Raw genomic sequence first — 22,177 nt, forward strand, 5'->3', positions numbered from 1 at the left:
TGCTGACCCTGGTTTCTGGTTGGCAGATGGGGAGCTGTACTCTGGCACATCGGCAGACTTCATGGGAAGGGACTTTGCCATCTTCCGCACCCTCGGGAGCATCATCCTATCAGGACTGAGCAACATGACTCTAGATGGCTCAATGGTACTTTTTATTATACAGCTCGATCACATTAAAGCAAAAAGCTATTTTCCAAGGGAGAAATCAAATAAGACACTTCTGATTAAATTGTATTTGCAGAGGTATAACTAATTGAAATTAACAAGAGGGAACCGTTGATGATATGAGACAGTAGGCAACAACCTTAATTGGCTGAAATTATATGAATCAGCCCTTTTTATTGGTCGATAGGAGAGGGGGCTCTTGATAGTATAATATAGACATGATACACTTAATCCTTTAAAGCGCATCAAAGGAACCTTCTCATTGGTCAATTGGCGAGAGGACGCCATTCATTGGTTTAAATAGCTGTCGGACAGAGCTTAGTCCTATCTATAAGCCGTGAGTGTCTCTGATGAGATCCCATTCAAAGACAGACATAGAGATCAGATCCCCATTCATAAAGTCAGTGTGTGTATGAATGTGTGTGGCTGCTGGTGCTGGTGAGATTAGCCAGGGGTGGGAAGGAGAGGAGCCCTCACTCTGTCAGTCTGCCTGCATAGCCAAGGATTTAATGGCTGCCGCACAAAGGTCAATTTATGTTTTTCCCCCGGAATCCATATTCTTTCCCATGGAGTTAATCCCCTCAGCTGTTTTCCGGCAGCGACGTCAAATTTCAACCCACCACCACCCCTTTACAGCCCCACCTCCCATTCACAGAACAGTGAACCCCCCCAAACCCACTCCATGGTGATGAATGCCGTGACACATTCAGAAAGAGCGATTTACCCAAAAGGTAATCTTCTCACCTTAATCCTCCTATTGTCTGTTGGCTTCTCCATCCACTGGCTCCGGATAAATCCTCTCTGGTTATTGTAATTTGGGGATTACCAGAATGGATTCTTTTCTATTCTAGACTCTAGACTAGTATGAATGGCAAGCATGGCGTTCCTACTTCATAGAGAATCCTTAATGGCTATGTGAATAGGTATGCACTTCAGAAGGCTTCAGACCCTAGGTTGGCCAGACAGACTGTGGCAGACATTTATTTACACATCCTCCCGATCTGTTAACACTCCTAACTCGGGTTTATAGTTAAGCCCACGACCAATGAAGTGGCCTTTGTCCGACATTAAATGTATTGAATGGCATGAGTGCAGCCGTTGTGGTGTGTGTGTGTGTGTGTGTTTGCGGGGTTGTGTGTGTGTGCATCCGTCTGCTCGCGCACTGTGCATTTATAAAATGTCTGTGTGTGTGTGCATCCGTCTGCTCGCGCACTGTGCATTTATTAAATGGCTGTGTGTGTGTGCATCCGTCTGCTCGCGCACTGTGCATTTATTAAATGTCTGTGCGTGTGCGTGTGTGTGTGTGTACTTGCATATCTGTGTTTGGGACTCTCACCCACATGGAGACAGTATAAATCTGGCAGCGTAAAGGTCCTGCTTTGGCCAGGGGTCTCCCTTTTCACGGCCACATCCTGTATTGTGTGAGTGTGTGTGTATATACAGTTGTGGCCAAATATATTCGCACCCTTGTGCGTGTGTGTGTCAGTGTGCGTGTGTGTCAGTGTGTGTGTGTGTGTGTGTGTGGAGCTTACCGCCACCATAACACTGCCCCGCTTGTTGCTCTCTCTCTAACTTAGTTGGGTTGGCGAAACGCCATCTCTCCTTTCCCGTGCCGACGCCTCCATGACTGACTGCTCCCAGATCAGTTTTCCGTAAAGAGCTCTATCCCTCTAGCTGGGGATATTCAAGCCCTAGGCTCTTGGCTCAAGTCATTTAGGAGTTTGATTTCCTCGCACTCCGAAATCTGCAATCGATGCATTAGGGCTGTGTCCCAAATGGCACCCTATTCACTATGTAGAAGTGCAGTATATAGGGAATAGGGTGCCATTTGTTACACATTCTGAAGTGTATATTACATAGAATCAGAGTCATATGTGTTTGTTTGGAGGTGTCTTCTAAAAAGGGGTTATGGAGGACTGGAGGATGGAGGTGTCTTCTAATAGGGGTTATGGAGGATGGAGGTGTCTCCTAATAGGGGTTATGGAGGACTGGAGGATGGAGGTGTCTCCTAATAGGGGTTATGGAGGACTGGAGGATGGAGGTGTCTTCTAATAGGGTTATGGAGGACTGGAGGATGGAGGTGTCTTCTAATAGAGTTTATGGAGGACTGGAGGATGGGGGTGTCTTCTAATAGGGGTTATGGAGGATGGAGGTGTCTTCTAATAGGGGTTAAGGAGGACTGGAGGATGGAGGTGTCTTCTAATAGGGGTTATGGAGGACTGGAGGATGGAGGACATGGTGGAATTAAATAGTGGTTGGTTTAATGCGGATATGAGGGTTTCATGGTTAAGCCCTGGTGAAAATTAGTCATTGTTTGTTTATCAAGCTGGTGTTTGTTTGCGTGCTCATGTATCTGTGTTTGCACATATGTGTTTGAATGTTTGATCATGTCTGTAAGCAGTTTGTGTGTGTGTGTGTGCGCGTGTGTGTTTGTACCTGTGTATTTGTTAACGTGTGTGTGTATGTGTGTGTGTGTGTGTGTGTGTGTGTGTGTGTGTGTGTGTGTGTGTGTGTGTGTGTGTCAGACCCCAGGTTTGTAGGTGTAAACCTGATCCCAGAGAGTGACAACCCTGAGGATGATAAGATCTTCCTCTTCTTCAAAGAGAACGCCATGGACGGAGAACACACTGGCAAGGCCACTATTGCCCGCATAGGACAACTGTGTAAGGTAACAACACACACACAAACACACACACAAGCATCCCATGCACACACTGGCATGCACAGACAGACACGCAAACACACATGGACGCATGGACACGCACACAAAACACACTGAAACAAACTAGCATGCACTCACACACACATCATGGATATATTAAACTCTCACACACATCATGGATATATTAAACTCTCACACACATCATGGATATATTCAACTCACACACAAGTCATGGACATGTTAAACTCTCACACACACAGTTCCATTCACAGGGACACAGAAATATGTCACATACACAGATGTTCCCCAGTATCAAAGCTGAATTCACACAAGTATTATATATTGTGGATTTTCATGCCTGTCTGTAGACTATCTGTGTGTGTAACGTATGTGTGTTTGTGTGTGTACGGTGTGTGTTTATTTGTGTGTGTATTGTGAGTGTGTGTAACGTGTGTGTTTGTGTGTGTAGGTGTGTGTGTATTGTGAGTGTGTGTAACGTGTGTGTTTATTTGTGTGTGTAACGTGTATGTGTTTGTGTGTGTAGCGTGTGTGTGTTTATTTGTGTGTGTAACATGTATGTGTTTGTGTGTGTAGCGTGTGTGTGTTTATTTGTGTGTGTAACGTGTGTGTGTGTTTGTGTGTCTGTCCCTGCAGAATGACCTGGGAGGTCACAGGAGTCTGGTCAATAAGTGGACCACCTTCCTCAAGGCCAGACTGACCTGCTCAGTGCCAGGTCTCAACGGCATCGACACACACTTCGACGAGCTGCGTAAGGAACTGCGTGTGTGTATGTGAGCCTCTCTGTGGGTACTTTCTACCCGAGAGGGGTACGTATGGTAGCATCGTTTCATTGAAACACTGTATGATGTTGGGATGGTTGTGCTAATGTCCCGATGTGGTTTCTATGTGTTTCAGAGGATGTCTTTCTGATGAGCTCCAAAGATCCTAAGAACCCAGTGATCTATGCTGTCTTCACAACTTCTAGGTAATGAGCTAGATATTTATGATTCATAAAACCTACTGTGCCCTTGTGTGTATTCAATACTACTACTATTGATCATAGTACACATGTGCTATGTTTGCTAGGGGATCTGTACTGTATAACAGTGAAACCATTCTAGACAAATTATTAAAACACACAAAGCTCATATTTCTACTGTCCTCTCTCTATCATTTTTGCCTCCTTTAATCCACTTCCAGGTGGCCAGACATCACCTTGTCTTACCTCCTCCTCAGATTGAAAATCCCTTTAATCCACTTCCAGGTGGCCAGACATCACCTTGTCTTACCTCCTCCTCAGATTGAAAATCCCTTTAACCTCCTTTCCTCCTTGTCTTACCTCCTCCTCAGATTGAAAATGCCTTTAATCCTCTTCCAGGTGGCCAGACATCACCTTGTCTTACCTCCTCCTCAGATTGAAAATCCCTTTAATCCTCTTCCAGGTGGCCAGACAGCACCTTGTCTTAACTCCTCCTCAGATTGAAAATCCCTTTAATCCACTTCCAGGTGGCCAGACAGCACCTTGTCTTAACTCCTCCTCAGATTGAAAATCCCTTTAATCCTCTTCCAGGTGGCCAGACATCACCTTGTCTTAACTCCTCCTCAGATTGAAAATCCCTTTAATCCTCTTCCAGGTGGCCAGACAGCACCTTGTCTTAACACCTCCTCCCTTTAATCTCTTCCAGATTGAAAAGCCCTTTAATCCTCTTCCAGGTGGCCAGACATCACCTTGTCTTACCTCCTCCTCAGATTGAAAATCCCTTTAATCCTCTTCCAGGTGGCCAGACATCACCTTGTCTTAACTCCTCCTCAGATTGAAAATCCCTTTAATCCTCTTCCAGGTGGCCAGACATCACCTTGTCTTACCTCCTCAGATTGAAAATCCCTTTAATCCTCTTCCAGGTGGCCAGACATCACCTTGTCTTACCTCCTCCTCAGATTGAAAATCCCTTTAATCCTCTTCCCCATTCTCTGCTACCTGTCCCCTTTCATTGTAAAACTCTGTGGAACCTCGGAGCTAAATCTGATTAAGTGGTGGAGAGGTAGTGGGGTGGGGAGGGGGACACAATCCTCGCTCCCCAGGGAACGCCTCCCTCTCCCTGGCCGATGCTCAAACCTCGACAGGGGTAGCCTCCAGAGCCATGGTTCTATTGTACTGTACACACTGTTGGGCAGTGCGAGATGAAATAAGCGAGTTAAAAGCGGCTTGAGGCGAAAAACAATGTTGGCGATGGGGGCTTCTTCAGATGATGGATTAGGCGGCTGGCGGCGTTCGGGCGTGCCATGTTCGAGCGGCATTGTCTGGAGCCGCCGCACGATTAGGACAAACACTTCATCATTAATCACAGACCTAATAATAAGAATGAGTACAGAGAAAATGAGGAGAGAGAGGGGGGGGGTGGGGAGAGGGAGATGTGAGTGGAGAGAGGGGGGGGAGAGAGAGGAGAGAGAGAGAGAGAGAGAGAGAGAGGGGGAGGGAGAGAGAGGGAGAGGCCAAGCTCGTTAACAAACAAAACAGGCTCATCATTTTGTTTAACCAATCACTGTGCAGGTCTGTTCCTCTCCACCATCTCTAATGCATGCAGTGTAACACAGCACTTGAAAATTCAATTACAGGCTTTGAGGAATTAGACTGGTTTAATTATTTTTGTAAGTGGCCTGTTTCAGAGATGAATAGAGCCGGGATTCAGGGGACTGGCTTTTAATATTCCACTTAATGAGGCCCATAGGCTGCTACTGATAGATCGATGGTACTGATACCAGTGTGTGTGTGTGTGTGTGTGTGTGTGTGTGTGTGTGTGTGTGTGTGTGGTGTGTGTGTGTGTGTGTGTGTGTGTGTGTGTGTGTGTGTGTGTGTGTGTGTGTGTGTGTGTGTGTGTGTGTGTGTATTCCACCTGCATTAGTGTCTGTCCAACATTCAGGCGTGTCAGGGATTAGAGTGTTTGTGTATGCCCAGCGGTTAATTGCATTTCTCCCTAATTAACATTTTACAAAAGTACCTCCATTAATCTTTAATGGTTTACTGATATCTGGGGTTCTGGGTGGACAGATGCTCCTATACCACCCACATCACTGCTAGCCTGGTCCCAGATCAGTTTGTGCTGTATAGCCAACTCCTATAGTCATTGTCACAATATGCTAGCCTGGTCCCAGATCAGTTTGTACTGTATAGCTAAGGTCCCAGATCAGTTTGTTCTGAATAGCCAAGGTCCCAGATCAGTTTGTGATTTATAGCAAAAGGTCCCAGATCAGTTTGTGCCTTATTAAAAGGTCCCAGATCAGTTTGTGCTTTATAGCAAAAGGTCCCAGACCAGTTTGTGCTTTATAGCAAAAGGTCCCAGACCAGTTTGTGCCTTGTAGGAAAAGGTCCCAGACCAGGTTGTGCTTTATAGCTAAGGTCCCAGACCAGTTAGTGCTTTATAGCCAAGGTCCCAGACCAGTTTGTGCTTTATAGGAAAAGGTCCCAGACCAGATTGTGCTTTATAGCCAAGGTCCCAGACCAGTTAGTGCTTTATAGCCAAGGTCCCAGACCAGTTTGTGCCTTATGGGAAAAGGTCCCAGACCAGGTTGTGCTTTATAGCCAAGGTCCTAGACCAGTTATTGCTTTATAGCCAAGGTCCCAGATCAGTTTGCGCTGTACACTCTAAAAATAAAAGGTTCCTGGAGTATCCTTTAGGTTTCTTCAAATTGAAACTGTCGGGAACCCCTTTAAAAGGGTTCTTCAAATAACCCTTTTAACAACCCTTTTAGTGGTTCCTCAAATAACCTTTGAAGAACCTTTGGGGTACATTTTTGAACTAACTCCCCTCCCCTATTATCATTATTGATATTGTTATTATTATTATTATTAATAATAACAATATGCATGACAATAAGAACAATAACATAATATTGCAGTTGTCAGTGTTTATTATTATTTTAGTAGCAAAGCAGAATGAATAAATCGAAATATGAGGTAAACTCCCAGCAGAGCCCCAAGTCTAATGGGTATATCCTCTGGCGTGTTGATGTTAATGTGGTGATGTTCTCTGTATCCATAGCCAGAATGATTTTGCAGTGCATGTTGATCTAACAGGTTTCCTGTTATATTCATCAGAGGTGTAGGGAGGGTGAAGTCTGTGAATCCCAAAATAGTCATTATACAGATGATCAACAAAACATGCACACGACAGTATTCATACCTTGGTTTTTGTGGTGAATGTGAATGAAAAAGTACACATATCTTGTAATGTAGAGGCCTATGGGATACTCATTGAAGAGGTGAGGGAGGTATACCTGCACACACAGACACATATCTTGTCCATAATGTAGAGGCCTATGGGATATTCATTGAAGAGGTGAGGGAGGTATACCTGCACACACAGACACATATCTTGTCCATAATGTAGAGGCCTATGGGATATTCATTGAAGAGGTGAGGGAGGTATACCTGCACACACAGACACATATCTTGTCCATAATGTAGAGGCCTATGGGATATTCATTGAAGAGGTGAGGGAGGTATACCTGCACACACAGACACATATCTTGTCCATAATGTAGAGGCCTATGGGATACTCATTGAAGAGGTGAGGGAGGTATACCTGCACACACAGACACATATCTTGTCCATAATGTAGAGGCCTATGGGATACTCATTGAAGAGGTGAGGGAGGTATACCTGCACACACAGACACATATCTTGTCCATAATGTAGAGGCCTATGGGATACTCATTGAAGAGGTGAGGGAGGTATACCTGCACACACAGACACATATCTTGTCCATGATTAGAGGCCTATGGGATACCATTGAAGAGGTGAGGGAGGTATGTGTCCCATATCTTTCCTAGAGGCCTTTACTCATTGAAGAGAGGGATTTTCACACACAGACACATATCTTGTCCAGCTGGGTTTGAAGAGCTGGTTAAGACACATATCTTGTCCATTAGAGGCCATGGGATACTCATTGAAGATGAGGGAGTATACCTGCACACAGACACATATCTTGTCCATATGTCCATGATACTCATTGAAGAAAGTATACCTGCACACACAGACACATATCTTGTCCGGCATGGGATACTCATTGAAGACTGGTCAACGCAGATTCATATCCATTGAAAAGTGTTTTAGAAAGCAGCTGTTTAGCTTTCCCAGACACAACAGTGAGCAGCTATCCTTCAACTCTAGTCCATTGAACTGTTTTAGAAAGACTAAGAGCATCCTCCAGAGTAAACATTATGTCCATGTTTGCTCAATAGGCCTAGGCCTTGTTGCAAAGAAATATGTTGCAAAGAAATATGTTTTCCACTTTTTTTATTGTTGTAATATTAAAAGGTTAAACACTGCTGTTATAAACGTAACGTTCTGTTTGTCGTTATTGCATCAATTCAGGCAATTTATGGTGATATGGATGGTTTTCCACATCGCCCAGCTCTAATCTCAAGTGATACTATTCTCTGTATAACGCAGTGTACTACTTTACCAAGCCACAGGGGAATATAGTTTCAGATGGACCAATAAACTACTGCATATCCATAAATAATCACTATTATGTGCATCTAGTCAATGAAAATGTATTGTTTTGTATTTTGTGTCAGTACATGGATTTGTTTAAATTCATTCTAGAGGAATTTTTATGGTCTTGAACCATTTCTTGTAAATGATTCTGTCCAGCCCTACGATTCACACAGATACACTTTAGCACTTGGAACAAATGATGGAATTGTCCATTGGAAAACCTACAGTGGTGGAATACTGCAACACAGCATTACCATCATTCCCTCCAACTGTGTTCCATTAGGGGTGAATTACGGTCTCGCTCGTTGGTAACCGGCCTAAATTCCTGTCCATTCTCTGGAAGCTGGATTCTATCACAGCCATGTTTCTAACCGACATCCTCTCCATTTAATTATGACAACATTCTTCTTGGTCTGTCTGTTGTATGTCAGGGTGAGCTTTGATTATGTCCTCTTCTACAGCTATAATATCAGACCTGGATATTATTATTGTCTTATGTTGTGATGGTTATGGGTCTCACAGTCTCCTGCCCCCCCTCTCTCTCTCCCTCTCCTCTCCCTCTCTCCCTCTTTCCCTCTACCCTCTTCTCATCCTCTCTCCTGCCTCCCTACTCCCCTCTACAGTAACATATTCAAAGGCTCAGCAGTGTGTATGTACAACATGGCAGACATCCGGAGGGTCTTCCTGGGTCCCTATGCCCACCGAGATGGGCCCACCTACCAGTGGGTACCCTTCCAGGGGAGGGTGCCCTACCCCCCCTGGCACGGTGAGTCACAGGGGGTCATATGGGGTTATGACAAGTTATAGCACCTCATAGCTGCTACTTAGAAGCTAATAGACAAATACAAGTAATTCACAACGGATACCTATATTTACGTATATGGAAGTAGCAAGTGACTGATGGCACACATGTCAACTTTTATAGAAGTCATGAATATCAATAGTTATAGCAAGGTAATAGGTGACTTATGAAAGGAAAATGTAACATTAGTATTCATCACAATAACCTCAATAACCATATTCCCTACTTATTATAACACGGCTCAACATGAAATACATATGACCTCAGTTCCAGACACATAGATGTATTAAATGTGACTTGTTAACTCTAGAACCTCCTGTTCTTCATAGTGCCCCAGCTATGACCTCAGTTCCAGACACATAGATGTATTAAATGTGACATGTTAACTCTAGAACCTCCTGTTCTTCATAGTGCCCCAGCTATGACCTCAGTTCCAGACACATAGATGTATTAAATGTGACTTGTTAACTCTAGAACCTCCTGTTCTTCATAGTGCCCCAGCTATGACCTCAGTTCCAGACACATAGATGTATTAAATGTGACTTGTTAACTCTAGAACCTCCTGTTCTTCATAGTGCCCCAGCTATGACCTCAGTTCCAGACACATAGATGTATTAAATGTGACTTGTTAACTCTAGAACCTCCTGTTCTTCATAGTGCCCCAGCTATGACCTCAGTTCCAGACACATAGATGTATTAAATGTGACTTGTTAACTCTAGAACCTCCTGTTCTTCATAGTGCCCCAGCTATGACCTCAGTTCCAGACACATAGATGTATTAAATGTGACTTGTTAACTCTAGAACCTCCTGTTCTTCATAGTGCCCCAGCTATGACCTCAGTTCCAGACACATAGATGTATTAAATGTGACTTGTTAACTCTAGAACCTCCTGTTCTTCATAGTGCCCCAGCTATGACCTCAGTTCCAGACACATAGATGTATTAAACCTGACCTATAGCCTCTTGTTCTTCATAGTGCCCCAGTAAAACTTTTGGGGGCTTTGACTCCACCAAGGACCTCCCTGATGATGTGATCACCTTTGCGCGGGGCCACCCGGCCATGTTTAACCCTGTGCACCCCATCGGGGGTCGTCCCATCGTGGTGAGGACTGATGTGGACTACCAGTTCTCCCAGCTAGTGGTGGACAAGGTGGAGGCCGAGGACGGACAGTACGACGTCATGTTCATTGGAACAGGTCAGTGAGATATGATTCATTTATTTTTATATTATCCTTTTTTTTTAATTAGCAATCCAACTGGTTGAATGCTACGTTAAAAAAAGTCTGCGTTTTTTGGGGGGGAATTTATGATTTGTGCTCAAGGTTGTTACGCTGCATGAGCACCTAAGGCAAGCAAATGTCCCCTTGAGCAAAGTTCACCTTGACATCAACTTCAATAAACTGCAATGATTCGTTGCCTCCTTCTTTTTGAAAGTCCTGCAATGATTCGTTGCCTCCTTCCTGTAGGTGGTTAGAGTCAGATAGATAACTGACTGAACTGTTATATTGTAGTGTAACTGAATATTATTTCCTGTTGTAGACCTGAATGTTGATGATAACTGATGTATGTTTCCTGTTGTAGACCTGGGCACGGTCCTGTAGGTGGTTAGAGTCAGAGAGATAACTGAATACTGATGTATGTTTCCTGTTGTAGACCTGGGCACGGTCCTGTAGGTGGTTAGAGTCAGATAGATAACTGAATACTGATGTATGTTTCCTGTTGTAGACCTGGGCACGGTCCTGTAGGTGGTTAGAGTCAGAGAGATAACTGAATACTGATGTATGTTTCCTGTTGTAGACCTGGGCACGGTCCTGTAGGTGGTTAGAGTCAGAGAGATAACTGAATACTGATGTATGTTTCCTGTTGTAGACCTGGGCACGGTCCTGTAGGTGGTTAGAGTCAGATAGATAACTGAATACTGATGTATGTTTCCTGTTGTAGACCTGGGCACGGTCCTGTAGGTGGTTAGAGTCAGAGATAACTGAATACTGATGTATGTTTCCTGTTGTAGACCTGGGCACGGTCCTGTAGGTGGTTAGAGTCAGAGAGATAACTGAATACTGATGTATGTTTCCTGTTGTAGACCTGGGCACGGTCCTGTAGGTGGTTAGAGTCAGAGAGATAACTGAATACTGATGTATGTTTCCTGTTGTAGACCTGGGCACGGTCCTGGTGGTTAGAGTCAGAGAGATAACTGAATACTGATGTATGTTTCACCTGGGAGTAGGTGGTTAGAGTCAGATAGATAACTGAATACTGATGTATGTTTCCTGTTGTAGACCTGGGCACGGTCCTGTAGGTGGTTAGAGTCAGAGAGATAACTGAATACTGATGTATGTTTCCTGTTGTAGACCTGGGCACAGTCCTGAATAGGTGGTTAGGGTCAGATAGATAACTGAATACTGATGTATGTTTTCCTGTTGTAGACCTGGGCATGGTCCTGTAGGTGGTTAGAGTCAGATAGATAACTGAATACTGATGTATGTTTCCTGTTGTAGACCTGGGCACGGTCCTGAAGGTGGTTACCATCCCAAGAGAGAGCTGGCATGACCTGGAAGAGGTGGTCCTGGAGGAGATGACCGTGTTCAGGGTACGGTCACACACTGGGAAACTGGTTATGGTTATAATTGATTGTATTTACATGGAAAATATTCAAGGGAGTGTAATAGAACACCAGTCATTTTGTTGGGAAGTGAAGGGTACATGATCAATGTCTAGCTCTGAAATAAAAAGGGAGGAGTGGGGAAATTCCATAGGGAGTTATGAGGGGGTGTCTAAATGAATCAGAGTGTTATATCTTCTCTAACTGTGTCTTTCTGCAGGAGCCCACCCCCATCACAGCAATGGAGCTTTCCACCAAACAGCAACAGCTGTACCTGGGCTCGGCGCTAGGCGTTTCCCAGATGCCTTTGCACCGCTGTGAGGTGTACGGGAAGGCTTGCGCTGAGTGCTGTCTGGCCCGTGACCCCTACTGTGCCTGGGATGGAACAGAGTGCTCCCGTTACTTCCCTACCGCAAGCGGTAGAATACACACACACACAGACATTCTCGTAGGGACACACACAGGCAAGTATGAATGCAGAAAAGCAGAATGAGGGTCTGAAGTAGTAGGATGCTGGTTTGTAAACATAAAGTATGAATACACACACACACACACACACACAGAAAGACAAACAGACAGAAAAGTTCCTATGCATACACATATATACACAGAATCCACATACAAGCATTTAGGGACATGTGTGCACATGCCCACATATCACATACAATGTCAAGAAAAAGTATGTAAACCCTTTGGAAATACCTGGATTTCTGCATGAATTGGTCATAAAATTTGATCTGATCTTCATCTAGGTCACAACAATAGACAAACACAGTCTGTTTTAACTAATAACACAAACAATGATATGTTTTCATGTCTTTATGGAACACATGGTGTAAACATTCACAGTGCAGGGTGAAAAAGATATGTGAACTCTGGCCCTCCTTTGGCAGCAACAACCTCACCAAACTCAGTTGTGGATCAGACCTGCACAACAGGAGACATTTTGGACCATTCCTCTTTACAGAACTGTTTCAGTTAAGCAATATTCTTGGGATGTCTGGTGTGAACTGCTCTCTTGAGGTCATGCCACAGCATCTCAATCGGGTTGAAGTCAGGACTCTGACTGGGCCACTCCAGAAGGTGTATTTTCTTCTGTTGAGGCCATTCTGTTGTTGATTTACTTCTGTGTTTTGGGCCGTTGTCCTGTTGCGTCCACCCAACTTCTGTTGAACTTCAATTGGCAGACAGATAGCCTAACATTCTCCTGCAAATGTCTTGATCATCTTGGGAATTCATTTTTCCATTGATGATAGCAAGCTGTCAGGCCCTGAGTCAGCAAAGCAGCCCTAACCATGATGCTCCATCCACCATACTTTACAGTTGGGATGAGGTTTTGATGTTGGTGTGCTGTGCCTTTTTCTCCACACATAGTGTTGTGTTCGTTCCAAACAACTCAACTGTAGTTTCATCTGTCCACAGAATATTTTGTCAGTTGCGCTGCGGAACATCCAGGTTCACTTTTGCAAACTTCAGACGTGCAGAAATGGTTTTTTGGAGAGCAGTGGCTTCATCCGTGGTGTCCTCCCATTAACATCATTCTTGTTTAGTATCGTAGACTCGTCAAAAGAGATGTTAACATGTTCCAGAGATTTCTGTAAGTCTTTAGCTGACACTCTAGGATTCTTCTTAACCTCATTGAGCATTCTGCGCTGTGCTCTTGCAGTCATCTTTGCAGGAGGGCTATTCCAAGGGAGAGTATCAACAGTGCTGAACTTTCTCCATTTATAGACAATGTGTCTTACTGTGGACTGATGAACATTAAGGCTTTTAGAGAGAAACCCTTTCCAGCTTTATGCAAGTCAACAATTCTTAATCGTAGGTCCTGTTTTGTTTGAGGAATGGTTCACATCAGGCAATGCTTCTTGTGAACAGCAAACTCACATGTTGTGTGTGTTTTTGATATGGCAGGGCAGCTCTAAACAACATCTACAATCTGGTCTCATTGATTGGACTGCAGGTTAGCTGACTCCTGACTCCAATTAGCTTTTGGAGAAGTCATTAGCCTGGGGGGTTCACATACTTTTTACAACCTAGACTGTGAATGTTTAAATGACATATTCAATATAGACAAGAACAATACAATTATTTATGTGTTATTAATTTAAGCACACTGTGTTTGTCTATTGTTGTGACTTAGATGAAGATCAGATCAAATTTGATGACCAATTTATGCAGAGATCCGGGTAATTCCAAAGGGTTCACCTACTGTTCTTGCCTTTGTACACGTACACAAATACACTGGTACACACATTCAATTTGTGTGATTGTTGTGCATTCCACAGCTCAGGGGTGGTAAAACCATGCTTCCCCGCACACACACAGTCCTGGCCAGTAGCAGTGTTAGAACCACTTCACCCTATAGCCAAGAGTTATAAAACACCCACATAGCCACACACACCAAATAATAGGCCAACATGAGCCGTCTGACTTCTTCACCCCCACCAGCCGAGAGCTATGAACAAACACACCCATAAATGACCTTCTCCTCCATCCAGCAGGATTAGCCTGACCACTACCAGCCCTCCACCTCCGTCCAGCACAACTCTCTATTAAATACAGATCTATGATCAGCGTACCCTCCCTCAAACCTAACCCTAACCATCAGGTCCGAAAACACAAAACTGACCTCAGATCAACATCTACACTAGGGAAGTATGAGTGAATTGAATAGCAGCCTCAGAAGGAGGGCGGTAGAGGGGTGGTGGTACACCCTTGGTCAGAGCTGCTGGGGCGCTCCAGTACTCTCCAAATATTTTATTCTCCAGCTAAATGAGAACCAGACGCCCGGGCTCGGCTCAGCAGGCACTCGGACTGCCCTGCACGTGTTCAGACAGCCAAAGGCAGGAATGCTTGGGAGGAAATGTAGGAAGAGTGGTGGAGTGTGTGTGTCTGGGTGTTGGGTAGGAGCAGGGTGTGCGTCGGAGGGGATATGCATGTGTAAGTGTATTTATTTATGTGTGTGTGTGGGTGGGTAAATGGGTGTGTGTACATGTTGTTTATATGTGTGTGTGTATATATATATATATATATATATATATGTCCTGTATGGTTATAGAAACCTGACCACGAGACCTAGAGACCTCCACCTTTGGCTGTGCTCCCCTCTCTCCCTTCAGATTTTTACGACACGTAAGAGCCTATGATCTTAGTGGTAATGAACCAGGAACACATAGGGAGCACAGGGAAGCATGTTGTAGGATCCCACATAATGCAATACTCATGGTCATATGCTCATTCACAAATAATATGTAGACAGAAAAATACCGCCCCAATGGAATGCTCTAAAACATACACACACACACACACACACACACACACACACACACACACACACACACACACACACACACACACACACACACACACACACACACACACACTGTATCGACTAAAGGGTCTTTCAAGTCGTGGAGGACATACTCAGGATTTTCAAGGCCCAGGCTATCTGTGTTTCATGTTTAGTAATGACATGTCCCTGAACGATGAATCACAATGAATCATTCCTTTTAATAGAAGCAAAGGTTGTTTTTAAATGTGCCTGTGATTTTCTCTCTTTTTAATATCCACCTACCCAATAGCATCAGACTTAACAGAGGGCTGATGGTGAAATAAACAGTTCTGGTCTGTTCTTCAGTTGTACTGCACAAATGTGTCAGCTGTGCCACTGGTTAAGATCGCCTCTAGTGGTAGAAACGTCACAGTACATAGAGCCCTCAATCACTGGAAATAAGAGAAATATTTGGAGGAAACAGAGCAGTGAGGGGCCTGACCGAATACCCTACAGGTTGATATGTTGTGTGTGAGGGACGTTTGATTAACTCACTGGGAACACAATCTAACATGTGTATGTTTCTTTGTTTGTATCACAGAGACGGACGCCAGGACATCAGAGATGGAGATCCTCTCCCAGTGCTCCGACCTGCAGCATCATGGTACAAACGCTTTAGATTTTTATTTTACGCTTTCCTCTCACACACACACACACATACACACACACACACACACACACACACACACACACACACACACACACACACACACACACACACACACACACACACACAAACCCCACTGTGGTGTTTCTGGTAACCCTATCCTTGTGTTCTGTGTAGATGACGCACGGGCTGGGTCATGTGGAGACAGGAGGTACGGAGTGGAGAACAGCAGCATGTTCCTGGAGTGTAGTCCCAAGTCCCAGAGAGCCCTCATCTACTGGCAGCTCCAAAAAGACCCAACGAGGACCGCAAACATGAGGTGGGTACACACACACTCTGCATGCAAGATGTGTCCTATTCACCATCATTCTCAATAACGTCCCAATCATTTTCAATAACTTTTGCAAGCACACAAAACCTTCACAAATGATTACCTGAAATTGCTTCAGTTTGTTAATAATTTGTCATGCACTCAAATGTAACCATATTGAGTGGATATTGAATCCACCCCACCCTTTCTATTCCCTCGCTTTCCTCCCATCCTCATTTCCCTCCTCCATCTCTCTCTCCAGATCAAGTCGGAGGACAGGATGATACGCACGGAGCAGGGCCTGCTCATCCGCATCCTCACCCAGGCCCACTCAGGCGTCTACACCTGCCACGCTGTGGCACGGCTCATCCAGCCTCTCCCGCCTCTCCCTCCGAGGTCAATCCCCACACAGAGGCCGGGTGAGCTGCTGCCTGGTGGGTTTCAGGGTGGAGCTGGAGGGTCTGGGCGCGCAGGTAGTGGGTCTGGTGGCAGGTGTCTGCTGGTGCAGGGCACTCAACAAAACACAAGCTGTGGTACAGGGATTTCTCCTCCTGGACCACCCTGACCTGAACAGCGTGGAGGAGTTCTGCGAGCGTGTGTGGCGGAAGGAGCAAGCAGCGCCTGAAAACCCCACCATCACCACCAATGACCAAAGTCTGCAGGTCCTGACGGCATGAGCCCAAGCTCAGGCCTAAAGCCTAAAGTAGTCCTTGGCGCAGGTGCACCCAATGCCCAGAAGCAGCAGAGCGGGCATCCAGCCGTGCAGCAGCAGAACAAAGAAGGTAGCCCCCGGGAGCACGAACCCCAGAAGGTACCACCATGCGGGGTACGCTAACCCAGGCACAGGCCCCTAAAACAACAACCAGAATGCCCAGAACTCTCAGGCCACACCCACCCAGAGCCCCCAGAAGGGCCAAGGCGCCCGGGGGAACCCAGGTGCCTGGGTGGTGGGGCCAGAGGTGGACCCCAGCACACGGCCATGTGGGAGGCGGATGGCAGAGAATAAGAAGGCGAAACAGGAGAACCCATGAGTAACAGAGACTCCCCGGAGTGTCTGAGACACACACACAGCAACACACACACTTACACACATATTGTACATTAAATATAGACTTGCTATCCCATAAAGATGTAATGTAGGATCCCACATAATGCAATACTCATGGTCATGTGCTCATTCACACATAATATGTAGACAGAAATATACCGTCCAAATGGAATGTCTAAAACATACACACATAAAGCACACACACACACACACACACACACACACACACACACACACACACACACACACACACACACACACACACACACACACACACACACACACACACACACACACACTGCAAATACCCTGTGAAGACTTGGAGAAGCCTGGCGACTAACAGGACATTGAAGACTGAGGCTAAACTGGAATCGTATGCGTACTGTACATGCTAACCATGTGGATATAGTGGCCCAGGGGGTACAATTTGAGGAACTGTGTAGTCCAGGTCCGTGTTGCAAGTGGGACCGAGTTATCTGGTGGACACATAGCCCTTCTGTACAGACGCTACTTCCGTATAGGACTGGGATGGGGTTAAAAAAACATTCATTTTCAGTGAGGATGATACATATTCAGACCTCTGGACAAGTTTGGATAATGGCCCCTACAGGACATTTCAGAAGACATTTCAGACAAGGGGTTAAGACATTTAAGTTCAGTAGGGACGTCTGTTACTGCAGCTACTGGCCTTGTTGACATGCGCAGAAGGAAGAGGATGTCCACTATATAGAGAATGGAAGAACTATAAGGATAAAGAATCATTTGTCCAGTCGATTACAAACTAGAACCGAAATACATCAAAAGAAGCACAGTCATTTTCAGAGAGTGAACTGCATTTCCCACAATACAGTTTGTCGGATCAACTTTATTCAACTGATTCGATTCACAATGACTCTCATGAATGAGCACTTTGGGCTTGTACATAGAGCTTGACTGTCTTATAGGTCAAACAGATTAAATGGGGCACAGTTAGCTGATTAACAATCCACAACGGTGCCCTGCATATTGTTTATAGTTCAATAACAGAATTATTCAATATAAAATGACAAAATCCACATTAGCCTGTGATCTGTGCAGCAAAATCAAGCTTCTCTTCCTCCCAAGGCTTGAAAAGCATTGTGCATGTCGTAGTCAATCAATGTTCATGATTTGAATAAGCTATTTTCGCCAGTTACTCGTTGTGTAAGGTTTTTATGTTAAAGGAGTCCTATGAAAGAAAAATCTATTTTCTGTTTTTATTTGATATTTACTTCTCTCTCTACTACAAACCACTGCATCCCTGTAGGGGTAAACAATTATGTAGTAGAATTTTTGACCTGCCCCTTTAAGTTATTTTTCTTTCTTTGCTTTCTCCTGGAGTTGCGTGTGAATTTATAATTCCAGTCATATCGTGCTCAGTCTGAAAAAACAGACTGCCTATTGATTCTGTACATATACATACAACAACAAAACGACTCTTTATGTATGTAAATATATACAAGCAGAACACCACTGATTATTTATTTCTCATTGTTTTGTGAAAGGGTTGCATTTATTTTTGATATTCTGGTATTTTGGCTCATCAATAATCAAGAAAAAACTGTGGCACGTTGAGAAACACAAACGGACCAATGAGGACGGACTTCCTCTGTCAAGGACAGGGGCGTGAGCCCGGGGGCGTGTTTTGGGAAGTGAACCACGGGTGAAGGTGGGAGCAGGGGGGTTGTTGTGTGTTTACAGTATCCAGACTGAGAGCCTTCAGGATGATAAGCACAAGTTTCTCAAACCCTCTTCTATGTTTCTGTCTCTTCTGGTCTTTTCCTAAATGGCTCATTTTTCTACCCAGGAGGTGTTTTCGTTGGAGTTTGGAATCCCATCCACCTATTTCGTTCATCCCAAATACTCATTTTATGTAAGATAATACTACCCAAAACCTGATAAACATTAGCTGTGAATTCCTATGTAAGAATTAGTAAGGAAAAGGTTCCAATCTAAACCTAGTCTGAGGACGCTGAGTTAAAGCTGCATGTGAATGCTACTTAAGTGCATCTTTTCTATTGTCTCTAGATGTTTCCTGTGAGAGGTAAAAGTCCTGTGGGCAACATGTGCAAGAGAGATGTGAATATTCTTCATTTTGCCCAAACAAAGATGCCAACATGTACCAGGGGTGTATTCACTAGGAACCAAACAGAAGCAAACAGGCCGAAACGGGGAGGGACTAACCTGAACTTGTCCAATAACAAACGCACATTTTTGTCGCAAATCGTTTTCTGTAGCTAAACGTTTTGCTATGGTGTCTGCTAATGAATACACCCCAGTGATGATACTCCAACCCCAAAACTTGTATTAAGACCTTCAACTTTTCATACAACAATGTGTTTCCCCCTCAGTATACAACAAGACTGATTTGTCACAGCAATAATGGACAGCAGATAGCAAGGTTTCCTGGTGGTTTGTGGTATGTTTCCGGTCTCTCACGATGTGTAAGGTGGACGAGGAGAGAACAGATACCTCTGCTGTAACATGGTTCTTCCTGGCATGCGTTCAGTTGTCTAATTAAACATTTCCTGTAAAACCTAGCCTTGTTGTTGTTCTTTTGTAACTTCTCTCCAGTTATATATGGTACAGTCTGATGCATGTGAATCTGAGTTGACAAAAGGTATTTTGTTTGTGTTGTACAGTCATTTTATCACATTTAGTCACAGGTGGGACTGGGAGCAGTCAGTTTGCACACTCAAACACACAGGTAAAAGGTTGAGCTGATGAAAACGTATTTTTACATTATGGTGAATTACACAGTATTATATCTTCTTTAAAAAACGTTTTAAAAATACTTTCCAACAGACAGTGAAGCCTACTCCTTCACCAGAGGACTTCTGAACCCAGACCGTGGAGGAAGATGTGACTCAGTTCTAAGGTGCGTGCTGAATCACAATGGCTGTGTTTACAGAGGCAGCCGAATTCTGATATTATTGGCTAAAGAGCCAATCTGATTGATTAAAATACCAATTAGTGGCAATAGATCAGAATTGGGCTGCCTGTGTAAACACAACCATAGTGGGCTCTCAGTGCTAAGTATAGTAAATATTGAAGTAGAATCACAAGCTCTCTGTCCACATCCTTCAGTGGGTTGACCACGGCTCTCAGAGAGATTTCATTGACTAAAGGCAGAAATGATGTGTCAAAAAAGGTCATTGATATGTTATGCTGTATAAGTAAGAGGCAGCCTTCCTTGTGGATGAAAACACCCCTTGTCATGAATAATTAAACTGGAGGTTCATGTTTTGGATTAGCCACAAGAGGTCACTATTCTCTGTTCCAATGGACTTCCATCCCTACCTAGCTTTTCAGGGGATGACATTTTAGCTGTCATTCTAGTTCACGTGTCCAACTCATTCCACGGAGGGCTGAGTGTCTGCGGGTTTTAACTCCTCCCTTGGACTTGACTGATGAATTAAGGTCACTAATTAGTAAGGAACTCCTCCCACCTGGTTGTCTAGGTCTTAACAAAAATAAACAGACACTAAACTCAATGGAATGAACACCCCTGTTCGAACACTTTAGTTAGTAGTCTAAGTTCCCTGTATATCAATTATGTGACTGGAATGCAATGACCATCAGCTGTTTATGTTCATCAGCCACAACGTCTTGCACTGTGTGTCACTCTATGTCTGTAGTTTTGAAGATTATGTCTAAGAGTTTTAGAGAGACAGATGGTTAACAGTTAACACAGTGTCACTAAAGGCCTTCGTGAGGTCGTCATCTCCACTCTAATTGAGCCTACAGTGGCACAGCGTGTTACCTAAAATGGTGCTCTACCACGGAATCCCTGCAGGTACCTTAAAAGGTTCTCTACCACTCTCTGCGTGGGCACAAACTCCCTGAACCCTCTGACTGACATACACACACACACATATACACACACACACACACACACACAGACGCTGCAGCCATCCAGTCACACAGAGAGAGTGTGCATGTGGAAACCTCAGCTTAACTGATGAGAGTAGCACAATCTATGTTCCCAGGCCCCAAGAGTCACAAACGTGTTGTGAATTCACAGGGTTCGTTACCATGGGTGCTGCCCCAAGAACACAAGGGCTGTATGTGTGTGTGTGTGTGACAGTGGAGGCTGCTGAGGGAGGACAGCTCATAATAATGTCTGGAACGACGCTCATGCAATGGCATCAACCACATAGAAACCATGTGTTTGATACCATTCCACTCATTCCGCTCTGGCCATTACCACGAGCTCATCCTCCCGATTAAGGTGCCACCAACCTGCTGTGGTGAGTGCGTGCGTGTGCAAGTGCACGCACACACCTTTGGAATGGTGTGATAGGTGACTACCAATGATAAAACAACACACTACAGTATATTTGTACCCCTTTAAAAAGGCTGTTTAAACACAGGGTTTATTATGTCATTGACATTGCAGTGACTGCTCTCTTTGGGTGCATCTCAATAGTCTGGAGTAGCTTCCTGCTCTCGTCTCCTCTTCATCTGTACTCATCTGAAAATTTAAAGCAGTATGGTGGATGCCAATGGCGGAAAGGAAACAAGGAGAAGAACCCATTTTAGATGACTGAGATACACCCATAGATTCCTCAAAGCAGAGGCACACACTTGCTCACTGCTTGAAACATCGGTGCTGATCCAGGTTAAGTGGCCCAGGCGGTTCACTTAACCTTTTTGCAGTTGTGTCGCGGGCTAATCATCAGGGGTTGTATGTATCAAGTGTCTCAGAGTATGAGTTCTGATCTAGAGTCAGGTCTCCCCTGTCCATATAATCATATTCATTATAATCTAAAACACAAAATCTGATCCTATGTCAGCAAATCTGAGACGCTTGAAACGTGCAGCACGACTGCAAAAACATCAACCTGGAACCATTACAACAAGCATGATTAAGCTACATCTATGCATATTCATGTAGCTTTGAACTGAGGCATTCTGTTCTGTTGTGTCAATGACAGGTCTGTATTGCAGCATAGACAAGGCTAAACAGCTGGTAGGTAGGAATGCAACACCGATGTGTCTCACAACAAGCTATCTCGGATTTAGAGATGGATTGAAATATGTCTGGTTTTACCATGGAAAAGAGTCTCTCTTGATGACAGGAGGTTGATGGTACTTTAATTGGGGAGGACAGGCTTGTTGTAATGGCTGGA

The 22,177-nt window shown here is 44.4% G+C and overlaps 1 pseudogene; it reads left to right on the forward strand.

Annotated features, from left to right (window-relative positions):
* Positions 1-16,656, forward strand: part of LOC121838832 — a 33,633-nt pseudogene extending 16,977 nt beyond the window's left edge.
* Positions 16,657-22,177: the final 5,521 nt, after the last annotated feature.

This window comes from Oncorhynchus tshawytscha, linkage group LG15 (genome assembly GCF_018296145.1).
Source record: "Oncorhynchus tshawytscha isolate Ot180627B linkage group LG15, Otsh_v2.0, whole genome shotgun sequence".
Taxonomy (NCBI): Eukaryota; Metazoa; Chordata; class Actinopteri; order Salmoniformes; family Salmonidae; genus Oncorhynchus; species Oncorhynchus tshawytscha.